Source organism: Ailuropoda melanoleuca, chromosome 7 (assembly GCF_002007445.2).
Source record: "Ailuropoda melanoleuca isolate Jingjing chromosome 7, ASM200744v2, whole genome shotgun sequence".
Taxonomy (NCBI): Eukaryota; Metazoa; Chordata; class Mammalia; order Carnivora; family Ursidae; genus Ailuropoda; species Ailuropoda melanoleuca.
Window position 1 is genome coordinate 58618181 of NC_048224.1, and position 16290 is coordinate 58634470.

Consider the following 16290-nt stretch of genomic DNA (forward strand, 5'->3'; position numbering starts at 1 on the left):
CCACAATTGGGCACCTGGGTGACTCAGTCGGGGAAGCATCTGCCTTCAGCTCAGGTCGTGATCCTGGGGTCCTGGGATCGAGCCCCACATCGGGCTCCCTGCTCAGTGGGGAGTCTGCTTCTCCCTCTGCCTGCTGCTCCCCCTGCTTGTGCTCTCTCACTCTCTCTGTCAAATAAATAAATAAAATCTTAAAAAAAAATAACCGCTATTAACAGCTTGGTGCATCATATTTCAGAATCCCTTTTCACTATTTAAATAGATTTCTAACTTTCGTGTGTTATTTATTATTTATTTGTTTATTGTGTGTATTACATGACATTCACCATCATAGCCATTTTTAAGTGCACAGTGCAGGGGCATGAAGCACATTCCCACTGCCGTGCAGCCGTTCCCTCCGTTGGTCTCCAGAACTTTCCATCTTCCTAACCTGAACCCCGTCGGTCCCCATGGACCCCAGCCCCTGGACTCCCCATTCTACTCTCCATCTCCATGGATCTGACCAATCTGGGATCCTCAGAATCCTATAGGATTTTCCCTTTTGTGGCTGCCTTGTTTCGCTGCGCCTCGTGTCCTCAAGGGTCACCCACACTGTCGCAGGGGTCACGGTGCCCTTCCTTTTGAAGGCTGAGTGATCGTCGGTGGTGTGGACAGACCCTGCTTTGTTGGCCCCTCATCTGCTGATGGACACTTGGCTGTTGGGTGGGTGCCGCTCTGGGCATCGATGTGCAAACATCTGCTTGAGTACGTTTTCGTTCTCGGAGGCTCCTGGCAGAAACGGAATGGGGCTCATCCAGGAATCCTGTGCTTCGGGACCTGTCAGTGCTTCTCGCCGTGTGTACCAGACCACTCACTCTGGGCCGTTCCACAGCCTCCGCGCACATCCCTCCCTCAACTGTTAACACACCCAGCCGACCTTGTTCCTTCGACCAGCTCTCAAGTGTCCCAGCATAGCTATGCTCCAATCGATGTGACCAGCTCCCCATTGGTAAATATTTGGGTTGTTTGCTTTTTAATTAAACTAGCAGGGGCAGTGGGGCACTGAATGCTTGTGCACAGCTATCCTTCATCCTTGGGCCTGTGATTTCTCAGTATAAATCCCTGCAAGTGGAAGTCGGTGGGGGGGGGGTGGCTAAGGCAGCCGAGCCCCCTAACCACAGTCATTCCCAAGGCTCAAAGGCCTTGATCAAGGAGCTCGTTCAACTGCTAGCTGCTCTCCGCCACCCACCAAAGACAAAACCACCTCCCTGGAACAGTTTCTTACAGGTTTCAACCTTGTTGATGGGCCAAATTTGCTATTGGACCAGGCAGCCGCCCTCCGGCTACAATCAAATGCATCACATACATAAACACAAATTCAATAGAGCTCAAGGCTCGCCATCTGCTTTTCAAAGAGGAAGCTGTAGAAATGAGCAGGTCCCCATGCCTGGGGGCCTCTGACATTCACGTGGCAAGAAGGGGACAGCGATCTGCCCACCCTGATCCAATTTTCCCGCGGCTGATCGAGTTAGGGACAGACTCGTCCAGTAACGCACTGGAATTGGGGGGGGGGTAAATTAAAACCACCAGGACATGGATCTGCCGCACGTAGGAGGTGAGGGGGTGGCATGAGCCAGAGGGCAGGCGGGTGGGGCCATCTTTCCGGTGGCGCTTGGTCAATGTCTGGAGCGATGGGTTGTCTTGGAACGGCTGGCTTTGTGTAGACTATCGCGCTGCCAAAGGCCCGTGTCATCTGTCCCCGGACAGCGGGTCTGCATGGAAAGTCCCGTGCGGTCACTGCTAAGGGCTCCAGGTCCATCCCCGGACCTGTGGAGGAGCACGTCTCATGGAGTCTTGGGCGTCAGTGTCCTGATTGTTCACTGTCCCTGACAACATCTCAGCATGGAGGCCAGTCCGTAAAACGAGACACCAACTGGCACTGGGGATCAGAGGGACTCCAGGGAGGCCAGCATCTCCATCAGGGACCAGAGGAGCATTCCTCCCTCGGAGGAAGGCCCCGGAAGTCACTGATAAGTGGTGTGGTCTTAGCGTTTTGGTTACCTTCTGTTTTGCAGTCTCAGAATGCCAGGCAGACCCATATTTTAGTCTCAACCTGAAAGTATCTGCAGAAAAGGGACTCCGTGTGCTTCTGCAGCTGGTGCGAGTGCCGGGGCCCACCGGTACCTCCCCTGCTCTGGCCAGGGGCCTGCTGGGCATCCGGGGCGAACGTGTTCTTCGAGCGCTGTTGAATGACGCTCGGGGGCCTTCAGTCACACGAGAAACTAAACATGCCACCTCCCAAATCCTACCAAGTGTCAGAAAAATGTTTTTAAAAGAAAAAAAAATCAAAATGGAATTGATTCGAACAAATGAGTCTTTTCAGGGGATCAGAATTTTGTAAGAATCCCAGAAAGATTAAAAAAAAAAAAAAACCCAAGGGGCGCCTGGGTGGCACAGCGGTTAAGCGTCTGCCTTCGGCTCAGGGCGTGATCCCAGCGTTATGGGATCGAGCCCCACATCAGGCTCCTCTGCTATGAGCCTGCTTCTTCCTCTCCCACTCCCCCCTTGTGTTCCCTCTCTCGCTGGCTGTCTCTATCTCTGTCGAATAAATAAATAAAATCTTTAAAAAAAAAAAAACACCCAAAATCGGAGGGAACCACATCCCACAGGATGGCCAGATTGGGCAGTGGCCAACGCAGCTGGAGGCCCCCCCATCAGGAGATGGGGAGGTGAGGCACAGGGGTGGGGTGGGGGCAACGGTCAGGGTGCTCCCTGCCCACTGACGTTGATAGTGGAGAACCCCCAAGTCCCCAGATTAAAGCAGAGGGTGGTCACCACAGCAGGACAGTGACCAGGAAACCACAGACCTCGGTGAATCGAGGGACCCCCCCAATCCAACGGAACAATCCCCCACCCACTTCGCCTGGGTGCGCAGACCTCCCCATCTTCCCCCAGAGGTTCAGAAACAGAGGCAGCAGACAGATAAACAGGGAATCTAATGCAGAAATAGGCACACTGCCCACATGACCAAGCATGTGAGGAAAAGCACCCCCATAAAAAAGCCATCACCTCAGACACAGAAACCCGGACGCCCAGGGGAGCGCACTGATGGAGTCAACAGAAGGAGACTTTAAAATACGCATAATTACTACCTTTAGAGAGATAAGAGGGGTTATCGGATCCACGAAGCAAGCATGGGCTTTTATATAAAAGAACTAATTAGAGATCTTGGAATTTAAAATAGATGGGCTGAAAGCAGAAAGGAGACATCTGAGGGGCAAATCAGCGAGCTGGAAGATCAGGCCAGGTGCCGCGCGAGGAACGCGTCTTAAAGGGCAAAGTCATGGAGAGCACAAGGCAGAAGTCGGGGCCTTGGGGACAGCTCCAGATGCCCCTCGGCCGTCTGATGGATGTGCCCCAAGGGGCACAGTGAGGACAGAGGGGAGAAGGTGACCATGGAAAGACCCAGAGCCACAGAGAGATGCCATGTTCGACTCCAAGAACTCACCAGGTGCAGATGAAAAAAACAGGCCCATTCCAGCCGCATGGCCCGTTTCCACATAAGCAGGAGTGGAGTGAAGGTGCCCGTGCGCTCGGAGAGAGCCCAGCGCAGGCGCCTGGAACCACCATGAGGAAGGGAGGGATGGCACCTGTGGAGGCGTGGGAGCCCGGTCCCTGTCCCTTCTCCTACCGGCAGCACCAGGCAGCAGGAGACGTAGGGCCCTCCTTCCAAGTTCCGAGAGACGATATCACTCAACCCACCATCCCAAGCCCGGCATTCTGGTTTGGGAGCAAAAGAAAAATTCAGGTGTTCAAGGACTTGGGAATGTTACCGCCACCCTTTCTGAAAGCATTGAGTCCAATAACTCGATCTGACAGCACAAAAATCTTAACCCGGGGAAGAGGAAGACAGGACGCAAGAATTGATGAGGACATAAAATCTAATAGAACACGGAAGGAAGTCTGGGTGGTTTTGTTGTTACCAGGAGTGGGATTTCCCGTCGTCTTTGGATTAGGACAGCTGTCAACACAAGAACAATGCAAAGAGTGAGATTATACGTACTCACTACTCACGTGCCTGCTGCTCAGATCTCCTGTGTGACTGTTGTGCTCTATTTGCTTTGTTCTTACAAAATAAAGGCCTATCGCGGGTCCAGTTAAGCTCCCTAACCGCCCCTCAGATCAAAGCCGTTTCTCATCACATAGCTAATTGGGTTATGGTAACAGGTACAAAAACATTGATTTTTTTAAAATGTTTATTTTGTAAGTGGCTACCTTGTTAAACTCATAATTGCCTTGATAAATCTTCATTGGGTTCGCTTGCATTTACCGAGCGGAATTTTCCGAGTGTCAGGGAGTAGGAGTCATAGTACAGACTCTCCCGGTTCAATATCTCTGTCTTTTATTTCTGTCTAGCATTCTCGCCAGGCTCCTGGCCTGGGGGAGGCAGCCGCACGGGGACAAGGGGCGGGCAGCTTAGCTTTTCCCAGGCTTCCCAAGGTGCAGGACACCTGCAGCCGATCGGCGTCAATACCCTTCTGCAGGTTAGCAAGATTCTCTCCTTTTCTTTTCAATCAGCAAGAGCCACTGACTTCAATTAGCCGCTTTTCCAGTGTCCGTTCAGATTATCCCAAGCTTTCCCTGCCTTTCTAAGAATGCAGAGCTGTGCTTCTCAGACTTTGGGGCCTCAAGATCCCTTTGGCCTCCTAAAAATTTCTGAAGACCGTGAAGAGCCTATATGAAGACTGTAGGCTTTCAGGTTCTACTGCAGGAAAGCAAAGGAAATCTACGTGAGCGAAGGTAAAACCCTGTTCTCTGGATGGGAGCTGTTGCCATACTGCAAAGACAATGGTCTGCCATATGGATTCTAATAAACACGCCTTCCATCTTCGAACATCTCTGAAACTGAGATAGACTTTACAATCAAGGGCTTATCACGGCGGGACGGGCCGCGTTTTGTTTCCCTTCCTAGTAGTAAACGCAATAATGCTCTATCTTAGAAGCGATGATGTCTGATTCCCACACGTGCTTCTCACATGATAGCTCATTTATTTTTTACACTAACCCTTGGAGCGGCATTGGGCTCGTTATTACCCCACCTTACAGCTAAAGAAGCCGAAGCACAGAGAAGTCAAGCAACGTGCACAAGGGCACACAGCTGCGGAGCGGCAGAGCTGGGATCTGCACCCAGGCTGTTAGGTCCTCACATCTCCGTCGCTCTTGCCCTGCTTCTCCAGGGGTTGGGTTTCTTCAAGCTGACCTGTAATTCTATCCAATCTGAGTTAGGGCCCCTAAAGGGTTTCGAGTCTCACAAGCTGATGATACAGATCACGCAGAAGAGAAAACTCAAGAGAGCCGTGAAGCAAAAGAGGATATGGACAAGCTTGCAGGTGACAGTGGCTCCACGGAGCTGTGAAAGTTGCACGTGTCGCCTGCAGTGGACAGACAGGCACGTGGGTCGTAGGGCAGCAGAGGCTCTGGGGCCAGACCCCTGCGTATCTGGATGGACGCAATTTCCACTTGGACAGGGAACCGGTGACAGCTGGCTCTCCGTGCGTCCAAACAAAATGCAAACAAGAGCACGTAAACGTCTAGCGCATGGCCACGGAAGTCCTACGTGGGTGAGAAACTAAACATCAACTCAGAACGGCACAAACGGTAAGGAAAACACCGTCTACTTTCACGAGCCTCCCAGGAAGCCTGGCGGGTCGCGCCCGTGAGAGCTGGCGGCCTCCGCGCCATGACAGACCCTACACCCAGGTGAAGACGGGTGCCCGCCTCGGAGGAAGGAGTTGTGACCCGTCACACAGGCGCCGGATTCCTATCCTGAGTGTATGAAGAGTGTGTGCACGTCAGTGTGAGGCACACGACTCAGGGTTGGGAGAAACGGGCAGACGATAGGAGCAGATGTATGGAAGGCTCTCCACGTCACCAGCAGCAGGAAGACGCTCAGCCAGGCAGAGAGTTTTCTGCCGACAAGTAGGAGGAAATAGAACGGATTAGTGACACCCCACGTTGGTGAGGACGCGGGGGACAGCCCTCTGTCCAGCATGGCGGGGAGGAGGGCACCTCCAGCAGGGCCCTCAGACGAGAATGCTCGAGGAGGCATCAGAAAGCGGCTGTTACAGAGACGTGGGCGAGGTGAGGAAAGCCACCAGGTAAAGGCAGTGACCAGGGGCTACTCCCACGCCGGGGCCGGGGAGGGTCGAGGCCCCCGCAGGAAGGGGGCAGGGGAGCTGGTGTGTGGCGTGGACAGACACAGCCCCGCCTGACATGGCCCTACAGTGAGGGAGCCACAGGTATGAAGTCCCTGCACCTCTCCTCCCCGCCCCCGTCAGGGCCACCCCTGCCGGGAAGCTGCAAAGCAGAGGCCCAGCGCCACCGCCCCATGGAAAGCAGCCGCCACCCGCCCCTTACACACAACCCTCGAGCCCCTCCTAAGAGCCACGAGCTGCCACATGGGGGACAGGGCGTCCTCAGCCCCAGGTTTCAGGGGAAGAAAGCACAGTCAGCCTGAGCAGCTCTGGAGAAGGCTCCCAGGGGAGGGACGGGAAACGTTAATCTCACAAACACGAGAGTCTCGCGAAGTCACCACTGGGGAACATGAGCCAGCGGTCTATTTGTCTTGCAGTGGTGTAACTACCCCCAGCTTCTCATCAAAACAAAACAGCAACGGCGCCCGGGTGGCTCAGTCGGTTGAGCATCTCCCTTCGGCTCAGGTCATGATCTCAGGGTCCTGGGATCGAGTCCCGCATCGGGCTCCCTGCTCAGCGGGGAGCCTGCTTCTCCCTCTCCTCTATCTCTGTCTCTCTCTCAAGTAAATAAATAAAATCTTCAACAAACAAACAAAAACCCAAAACAGAACAAAAGGAAAATGGTGCAGCGAGAGAGGCCAGGCCGGCATGGGGAAGGGCAAGTGCCCTTGTGTGTGATGATGGTTTTATAACAAGGACAGCGGCCCACCCAGGAGCCATGCTGCACCCTCAGCTGTGGGGAGGGGGGCTGACCCCATTTCGGGGTGACAGGGGTCCACGACAAGACCAGTGATGGTGGTGGAGGGCACGTGGAGGCAGGCTTTGCGGCTGGCGCTTCCCCTCCCTGCCACGTTTCCGACCGCGATTCGCAGAGTAGATCGGTGGCCTAGCGACGGGCCTGGGCTGGGAGCAGTGCATCCATCGGCCCGGCTCCGAGGCGCATGCTAATGTGCCTCCAGATGTTCTCCCCAAAGCCTTGTGAGACTGAGCATTGCCAAGGGAAAGACAAGAATGCAAAGGCCTCTCCAGAGCCCAGGGGCGGAGGGAAGGCCTGCCAGTCAGGGCTGGGGAGTCCCTGGGGCAGTCAGTGGGAAGCGGCCACAGGCAGAGGTCCCGGGTAAACGCCAGCCCCCCTCCAGACTCCGTCAGTGGTAAGGAGGCTGTCTCGCCAAGGTCCCCACCCACCCACCCAGGATGGAGGAAGCCAGCAGGACTGGGGCTCCAGACACCAGCACCCAGGCTCCAGGCCAGAAGAGGAGGTGGGGTTCGGGGCTCAGTGCAGACCTTTCTGCCAGGATGGCCACATCCGTGCTGGTAGGGCCCAGCCTAGCCTGGGCAAGCCAAGGGTCACCTCACCCTCATCCTGTGACATAGGCAGAGCTGTGTAGCTCAGAGCCACACCTGGGGAAACTGAGCCTCGGAGGGGCTGAGCAAAGGGCCTGTATTCACCCACCCAATGAGCAGGGCCAGGATCCGGCCCAGTCTTGTCCGCCTCCAAGCCCTCGTCTCTCCATCGCTCGGCCCACGGCGGTGTGGAGCTTGGCTGTATGGCCACCACTGGATCTGCACCCTTGGGTCCAAGTTCTGGGCCCCCTCAGACTGCGGGCTGAGCCCCGGAGCAGGCCTGGAGGAGGCAGCAGCAGACCCATTAGGACGTCAGTCCTGAGAGGGCAGGGCTGGGCCTAGAGAGGGATGGTGGGCCGGGCAGGCATGGAGAGCTAAGGTTGCCCCCACTCCTGGAAACAACGGGGAACAGTCTGGCAGTTCCTGCAGCACAGGGGCCTGGGGCGAGTGTAGGGTGAACTCAGGGGGACAGAAGCTCTGCTGGTCCAAGAGTCCCCAGGGCTGATGGGCTCAGACGGTGTCCATCCTTTCTTCCTGGGAGGCCCCAGGATGGGGACAGGGGGCTCTGGGCAGGAGTCACCCCTGAGTTGCTCATGACCTCTGTAGCCCGGCCTGTCACTCGCATGTCCTTGTCAGTCTAATGGGAAAAATCACAGTGGCCGGGGGGCTCCAGTGGGGGCGTGCAGAGCAGAGGGAGGCTGTGCTTCTGGTCACCCCTTGTCTGGGGTGCAGAAAATCCAGGACCAGCACAGAGCCTCCGGCGAATGCCTTCCCACGGAGGCTGGCGCAGGGGGGCAGTGGAGAAGAGAAAAGACAAAGCCCTGTCCTTACGGCTCTTCCAGCCCAGAGCAGACAGGCAGAGAATAAGGCAGCCCACGAATGAGACCATGCCCGAGAATCAGAACCATGGACAATATGCGCAGGGGCTGGACGGAGAGGGAAATTCATCCTCCATGCTTCTTTGGGGGGTTGCAAGAGGGCCCTGGGCACGTCCTGGGCGTGCTACTGCATCGAGACCCTAGCTGAGGCCCCAGATGTGGGGGTGGGGGGCAGCAAGGCCAGGCAGGAGGGAGCCTCGGCAGCCCACACCACGCCCTGTACCCTTCGACCTTGGACCACCGGGTTTGTCCTTGTCTTTGGTGTGCCGTGCTCATTCTGCTTCCCCACTCTTTTTTTTTTTTAAAGATTTTATTTATATAGTTGACAGAGACAGCCAGCGAGAGAGGGTACACAAGCAGGAGGAGTGGGAGAGGAAAAAGCAGGCTCATAGCGGAGGAGCCTGACGTGGGGCTCGATCCCATAACGCCAGGATCACGCCCTGAGCCGAAGGCAGACGCTTAACCACTGTGCCACCCAGGCGCCCCTCCTTCCCCACTCTTAACCCCACTGTTCCCCCTCTTCCTTCCTCCCACACCCTCCTTCCTTCTGGCCCCCAATCCAAATCCGCCACCATCAGCCAGGGCATCAGGGGCCGGTGGCAGGGATGGGTCTGATAGGACAGCAATGGCCAAGCCCTTGTTTTCGATCTTTGTGCCCCAGAGAAGGTCATGGGCTATAGGGCCCTGGAGACGTGGCTGCGTGTGGCCCCTCAGAGACTGTCCCGCGGGAAGGCCCTGCTCTCCCCCCGGGGGCAGTGATGGGTCCCCCCTCCCACGACGCCTCACTGTTACGTGTGATGTCTGCTACTGTCCTGCTATCTTCACCTGCCGTTCAAATGAGCGGCGTTCTGCAGCCTCCACAAGCCCGGGCTAACAGAAGCAGACAGGTTATAGGGAGATCGCTTTAATTTTAGCATCCCATGGTCCAAATAGGCAATGTCTTATTTTTATCTCCTGTTTTTCAGCAGGATAGACTCAGGGCCACATGGCAGCATAGGACGTGCTCAGCTCAGACTTCAGAGTCAGACGCGGAGGGCATGGTGGCCACAGCGTGGCCTAGCGAGAGCTGTTTGCCTTCTCCGAGGCACAATTCCTTCAGTGCCGGATGAATCCTTGTCTCCGTCCTGTTGGGAGCACCGTGTGCTAATAAGCTCGCCCCAGATTCCCACTATCCCCAGTGCCGTCCTGGGTCTGGCTCCATCCTACCCAGGGAGCCCCGTCTCCACAGCCTTTGGAACCTGGCCCCCACTGCGCTCCCCGACGCCGGGGCCTTCAGCTCCATCTCTGCACCCACAGCGCATGGCACGTGAATGAATGAACGAGTCCACGCACGCACCGCCTGGATTTGCTCAAGCTGTGGTGAGTGGGCTGGCTGGGAAGCGAAGATGAGATCACCAGAGCTCTTGTTAACGCTCCTCTGGAGAAACATTCCCAGAAACGGAGGAGACGGAAGACTCTTTGTAGCCCCCGCCTCATGCCCCACCCTTGGTGGGACGTGTCACGATGAACTGTGATTCACCCAAGGAGCCCCGAGGGACCTTCGGCTGATCGTCAGCACCTCGCCGGTGCCACCTCATCTTCATCCATCATCCTCGGAGATTCCTAAAGAATGAGCATATCAAGCTTGCTGTCACAACGTTGTAAAATGTTGCAGTAATTGAAAACCACCAGTGATTTCTGTTCAAACAGACGAGGCTGTCTTTTCAAAGCAGGGCAAACGAAACACCGCGCACGGCACGCGTACCTGAGAACCCACGGGCCCCCACAGGTGCCCCCAGTCCTCCTGCTCCCGTCCCTCTGCACGCTCCGTGTCTTGCTCTCTCCTGCACGCTTTGATGCCTTGTTATTCTCCCAGTCATGTCCTAAAGACGCCCAATCCACAGCCCTTGATCTAGAATGTGACAGCGCTCTGCCTAGCCAACACCACAAAATAATCGCGATGTCACGGCGTTGCTCATCTCTTCAAAAAAAAAAAAAAAATCTATTCTCTAAATGGGCTTGACCTGGATGGACATTTTGGAATTGGGTAGACACAGGTTCAGTCACGTAAGTGGACACACAGAGCCCATTTGATCAACAGCAAAACCCCTCGGGAGCGCAGACCAGGGGAAAGAAAACAATTCAAGACCAAACAAAGGTTAATTTAGTAATTACCCAAAGGCCCTGGCAATTTCCAGAAGTAGATGCTGGTGGAAACAGCAGCCACTTGGGTCATCCGGCCCAGTGCCCATTTGGGGAAAGAAGAACTTGGAAGACTCCATGTGGGGCCCCCTTTGGTGGCCTGAGAGCCACTGGGCAGCTGAAATGGGGGCTGGGCAGTGGGGCACCCTCTCTGAGCTGCCATCAGCCACCCCTTCTGAAACCTCAGAGACTTTCTAGAACAGGGGGGTCCCCCAGGGGCCAGCTCAGCCTGCTTGTCTGCTGTGAGTGGACGGCCAGCTGCTGCTTGGACATGCCTAGTGATGGTGAACTCACCCCTCTTGAGGGTTCCCAGAAAGGGAATTGGAAAGGCTCTGGGCCATTATTCTTCATATCCTGGACGAATCTTCACTCCAGAACTTGGCTCCTCTCCCTCTCAGCCGGATGAGACTCAGGTCAGAAGCAGCAGCTGGGTGGGTACCCTTTGCCTCCAAGAACGCAATTCCCTCTGTCTGAATTGGTATGTGGCAATCTTCAGTGTGCGGCTACGAGCGGAATGTCCAGGCACCTGTCGTCACCGGCCTACGGTGTTCCTATACATCCAGTCAGGGTCGTGCATAGTGAACACGTACTTTTACGGACCCCGAGAGAGAGACGGGCATTGGTCATCACGGCCCCTCCTCTACAAGCCATCCACCCTGGCCCCGCAAGAAAGTGGATAGACATGAAGGTCCTGTCTTTGGAGCACGGGGTTGACCTTACAAAAGTCCCATTTGCCCCCAGTGGAAAATGAACCCCTGTAAACAGCCACACATGTTCAAACGTGTTGGGGCTTTTCAACCAACTCGGCCATCTGTTGGATCTGAGTGATATCCATGAAGCTCTGTGCCGGGGAAAGATGCTGGTGATGGGCCGCAGAAGCCGCCATGAACTAAAGTTGCCATGTGACTGAAAGCGTGCGGTAGTGGAAGGAACTCGGGGGCTGGGGGCGCCGAGCCGTTCCTCCCACCCCCAGGACTGTTTTTGGCCAACCGGGAAGAACAATGTGTAGCTCAAATCCTTTTTTCACAAGCACGAGGAGACCTGGCTATTTAAGGAAACCTGACGGTGAATTGTTTCTATAACATCGGACCAGTGACTCTTCACTTTCCCCCCATTTTTATTTTTGGAAATGGGGTTTTTGCTTAAAACCAGGCCATGGTTTGGTCACCTGAAGAGTGAGTTCAGGGGTGACCATGGAGCATCGTTCTCCAAATGAATTCGTTCAGTGCGGCCGCCCCCTTGTTGCCCGTGGGACCAGCAGTAATCTACTTTATGCCTCGGCTACCACGGGTAAAGCGAGAGGAAGAAGGGTATCTACTTTATATGTTGTATTTTCAGTCCTGGATTAAGGGACATGGGCTCTGATTGCTTCATCACAAGCCCCGGGAGCCCACTTCCATAGAGCATGGGGAGGAAGTCAGAGCTTCACGGGGTCAGGAGCTTCGGAGGTCTGCAGCCGCCCAGACCACAGCTGGGGAATTCTGCAGCATGTGAAGGAAGAGCAGGCGTGGGAAGAAGTGGAAGGGCATCGGAGCTGGGTGGTAAAGAGGATTTGGCATGGATGCTTCTTTTAAAATTCTTGGCACACGTTTGCCAGGATCTAAGCAGCCCTGAAATTAAAAAAAAAAAAAAAAAAAAAACCACACACACAAGTGGCTCAGTTGTCATAATGGGGATTTTGAAGGAAAATTTCAATTTAAAGGATTTCTAAGCTGACTCCTAGGGCAGCGATTGGCTGGCTGTTTGTATCTCTCCAGCTCCCCCCCACCCGCCCCTCCTTATATGGAATTTCTATTAATGTTCCCGTATTTTTTCCTAGGTTGGGGAGAACATCGATATCTGGAAGGAGGGTGTAAGGAGCGCATGTTTGGGATTTAGTCTAGCCCAGCTCTGGTCTGCGGGTCTTCAGCCTCCGATCTTTGCTGCAAAGTGAGGGCAATACCAGTGTCTATCTCACTGGATAGTTGAGAAGATTTAAACAAGACAATGCGGCAATGTGGTTAGCCTTGTGTCCGGGGCGTACCGGGCACATAATGAGCGATGTTTATCATGAAATGAGTGCCTGGTGGAAGCAGGTGCTCTGCACAGTTAATCAGCAAATCAAGCACCGCCACTGACCCCTTAGGAAATGAGGCAGGTGACACTTAATTATCCTGCTCGGAAGGGACAGAGGTGCTCACCCGGGCGGCACCAGCTCTTTCCATTAGTGAAGAGGAATGAGGGACCTGCCCAGTTTGCTGTAAGGAAGCTCTCCAGGGTCAATATGGCTTGAACAGCTTTGGGAAACTGGGCAGTGACCGTGCCTAGGGGACCTGACAGGGCAAGGTGGCAGGTTGGACGTGTGTTGGTCTGTAAGAACTCACCCTCTTGGTCCTGTGGGGTGACTCTGAGCGAGTTGCTTACCCTTCTCTCCTCAGCCCATCTATAAGGTGGGAATGAATTCCAAGCAGGTCGCTTGATCCCGTCTATATGTCCTCAGTATTCTCATCTCTAGAATGGGAGTGACGTAACAGGTTCTTCCCACCAGGATATGGTGTCCTATAAAGAACTTAAGAGTCAAAAAAGCAAACATTCATATTATGCTTTCAATGTGCAAGGCATGGTTCTTAGTGCTTTACGTACTCTAACTAATGTTTCATTCCAGACCTCCCCTAGCTCCGGGGCACTGTGCCTCAGCCTCCTCTGGAAGATCTATCTGCAGGGACAGAGGCCACTCACCGCCTCTTGGAGCAGTCCTTTCGGGTGGAGGGACCTTATGTCAGGAAGCAACCAGCCCCATCTGTTCTCCTTCAATGAGCAGCCATTGGTCCTAACTCTGTGCTTTGTGGTCCCAAGCAAGAAGTCTGCCTCCTTCCTCTATGGATGCCCTGAGAGATCCAAAGGCAGCTGGTAGGCTCCAAACCCCTGCCAGCCCAGAGCAGGACAAGCACTGCCCTTTCTCCCCCTGGCCAGGTGGTTGCTCCCCAGAAAATGAAAACAAACCAGAAAGGCTAGAGTTTGCTGAGCACTTATTGCGTGCCAGGCCCCTGGACGTCCCTGCCCTGCATTCTCAGACCGACCTTACAGGCACCTCTATGGCCCATTTCAAAGGTGAGAACCAGAGAGAGGGTCCCCCTCGGGAAGGAACTTGCCCCAAGGTCGCACTGTGGGTAAGCAGCAGCAGCTTCAGCCTGACTCCCAATCCCAACGCTGTGGAAACGGGGAGCACCGGAAAGCACGCGAAGAGCGAAGGGAGCCCCCGCAGTGCGCGGGGAGGGCGCGGGGGGTGCCCCCAAGGCCGGCGGGAGGTCGCGCGGCCTCCGCCCTGGCCCCAACGCGGACGAGCCGTCAGCACCAGGGACAGCTCCCGAACCGCTCCCCGCAGCCCCCGACGGCCGGCGCGCGCGGAGCCGGCGGCGCGCTCCCGCCCCGGCAAGCAGTCGCCTCCCGCGGGCCTCCGGGCCTCCCCAGCGCCAGCCTGGCCCGCCCGGCCCCAGCAGGCGCCGCAGCCCGTGGCCTGGGCAGGAGCGGCCGCTGGTAGCTGCGCCCTGCCCGGGACGGACGCCGGACCGCCCCGTCACGTGCGCCCAAGTCCTCGCCCGGCCGGGGCAGCGCCGTTCCCATGGTTCAAGGTAAGGGCCGAGCGGTCACGGGGCGCGGGGGACGAGGACGCCAAGGACGCAGGCAGGGAAGCCCCGGCTCGGTGCCCACCTCGGCTGGAGCACCCACTGCAGCCTGCCCAGCAGCTTGGAGCAGGGTCCCCGCCCCACGCAGAAGCCCGGCCACACCACCTGTCCCATCTCGATCTGCACTGGAAGTGCGCCCCTGGGGAGGAGGCTGTGGACCGTGAACGGGGACCCAGGTGGCTGCGCCGGCCTGAGGGAGGCGGGGGACCCACTGTGCCAAGGGACACCTAGGCTATTTCTTGGCCTGGGCATGGAGGAAACTGGGGAGAGAAAGTTTCCGAGAGGAGCCTGGCCTCCATTCTTTCTGGTGCCAGGAGCTAAGACCTTTCATTTACTGAGGCTTGCCTTCCACCGGGCACCTGCTGGGCACCTGGCCTGCGAGTAGTCATTCATCCAATTCACCCAACACCCAGGAGAAAGGGGCATTGGTCTTACTTGACAGATGGGGAAACTGAGGCTCGGGGAAGTTTGGTCACCTGTCCAAGGTCACATAGCCAGTAAGTGTAGAGCTGACCTCAAACATCCCATCCTCTGTTGCTGCCACTGACCTTACACGCACCTTTGTCTGTTTGAAATCTCCGCTTAAATGGGGGAGAGGAGAACCAGACTGGCATTTGCGTTTTCCTAGTCGGGAATAAAGGAATCTCCAAACACTAAAAATCCAGGAGAGGTTGCCTGTCCACCCTCCTGACTCTGCCCCCTCATCCCACCAGTGTCCAGTTATCCCAAAGCCAAGGACCACATGGACACTAATGGTCCCCCCAGAGTCACCCCCATGACTTGGTGACAAGAATCTCAAAGGTCAAGTTCATTGACCCTTCCCGAGGATAAGGGAGTGTCCCAGAGGCCTTAGCCCCTGCATGTCCTGTTCTCACATTCCTCTGGAAGCTGGAGCTCTGGAGAATCAGAGGGGACAACCTGCCAGCCTTTCCCCAGCATTCCCCTCAACTCATGCCAGGAAAGGCTCTTGGTTGGGGGGTGGGGGGCGTTTCCAGACGCCATGAGAACTTCTAACCCCAGAAAGTTCCCACTTGCTAGGACAGCATCCATCCCCCTCTGCCAGTAGCACTGAGGAGAGAGCCTAGGGAACTAGAGCTCTTCTTCCCTAAGCAAGCACTTCCCAGGCCCAGGGAGGGGTGACTTTAGTCCTTTATGCGAGGACTGTAAGCTTCCTCAGGAGCTCGGGTGCTGGCAACTTGTGACGAATTCATCTTGCTCCTGAGGCTGGGGCTCAGGCAGCGTGGGGTTGTGTTCATTTTTCCGTTTGGCAGTGGCTGTTGGGCACCTGCGTGACAGGGTGAAAAAAACAGGGTGATCCTTACACCCTGAATGCTCCTGACTTCTGGTCTCCCTGCCACCTGAGTTTCCAGCAGGGCTCACGGGTCCGAATTTACTTGGAAGGCTTGGAATTGGCCTCCTGAACGGTTTGGGGGTCTGGGAAGGACCCGCAGGCTCTCCCAGCCTCGGTGCCCAAGGGGTGCATGGCAACGGGTGCGTGGGGGAGCTCTGGGGAGCATCAGCTGGTCTTTCTGGAGCTCACTGGCACTCTCTGCTGAGAGCCTGGCCTGTCGTGTCACAGCTTCTTCAGCCTGGCCTCTCCAGGGGAGAGAGGAGGGCGTCCACCGCAGAGCCCCTCCCAGCCTCCGGCTTCGAGCTCCCAGAGGCGCATTGCTTACACCAGCACAATCGTCAAACATGAGTAAGGACCCTGGGGTGGGGGGGAAGGGTGGGCAGAGCCGGAGAAGCCCAGGCTGATCTGCCCAGTTCTGTCCATCTTTCCAGGTGACCTTGGACAAGTCACTCTCCCTCTCTAGACCTCAGTCTCTCAGCTGTGAAATGATGGAGTGGCTCGTGTTATGCCCCCGATGGGCCATTACCACTCTGTTCACCTAATCCCTGAATGAGCGGGTAAGGCTGGGAGGGGCTACAGTTTTGAGGGAGCACAGAGGGGTTTTGAAATCTCCAGGCAAACCTGAGCCCAAGTGATCACCC

General features: G+C 55.9%; 1 protein-coding gene across 1 annotated transcript in view; it reads left to right on the plus strand.

The window, feature by feature from the left end:
• The first annotated feature begins 14025 nt into the window (after positions 1-14025).
• The window catches only part of FAM163B (family with sequence similarity 163 member B), a 28191-nt gene continuing 25926 nt past the window's right edge, over positions 14026-16290 (plus strand). Inside the window, exon 1 of the mRNA XM_002920698.3 lies at positions 14026-14244. The gene's annotated coding sequence lies outside the window, so the exon portion shown is untranslated. The remainder of the gene's footprint in view (positions 14245-16290) is intronic.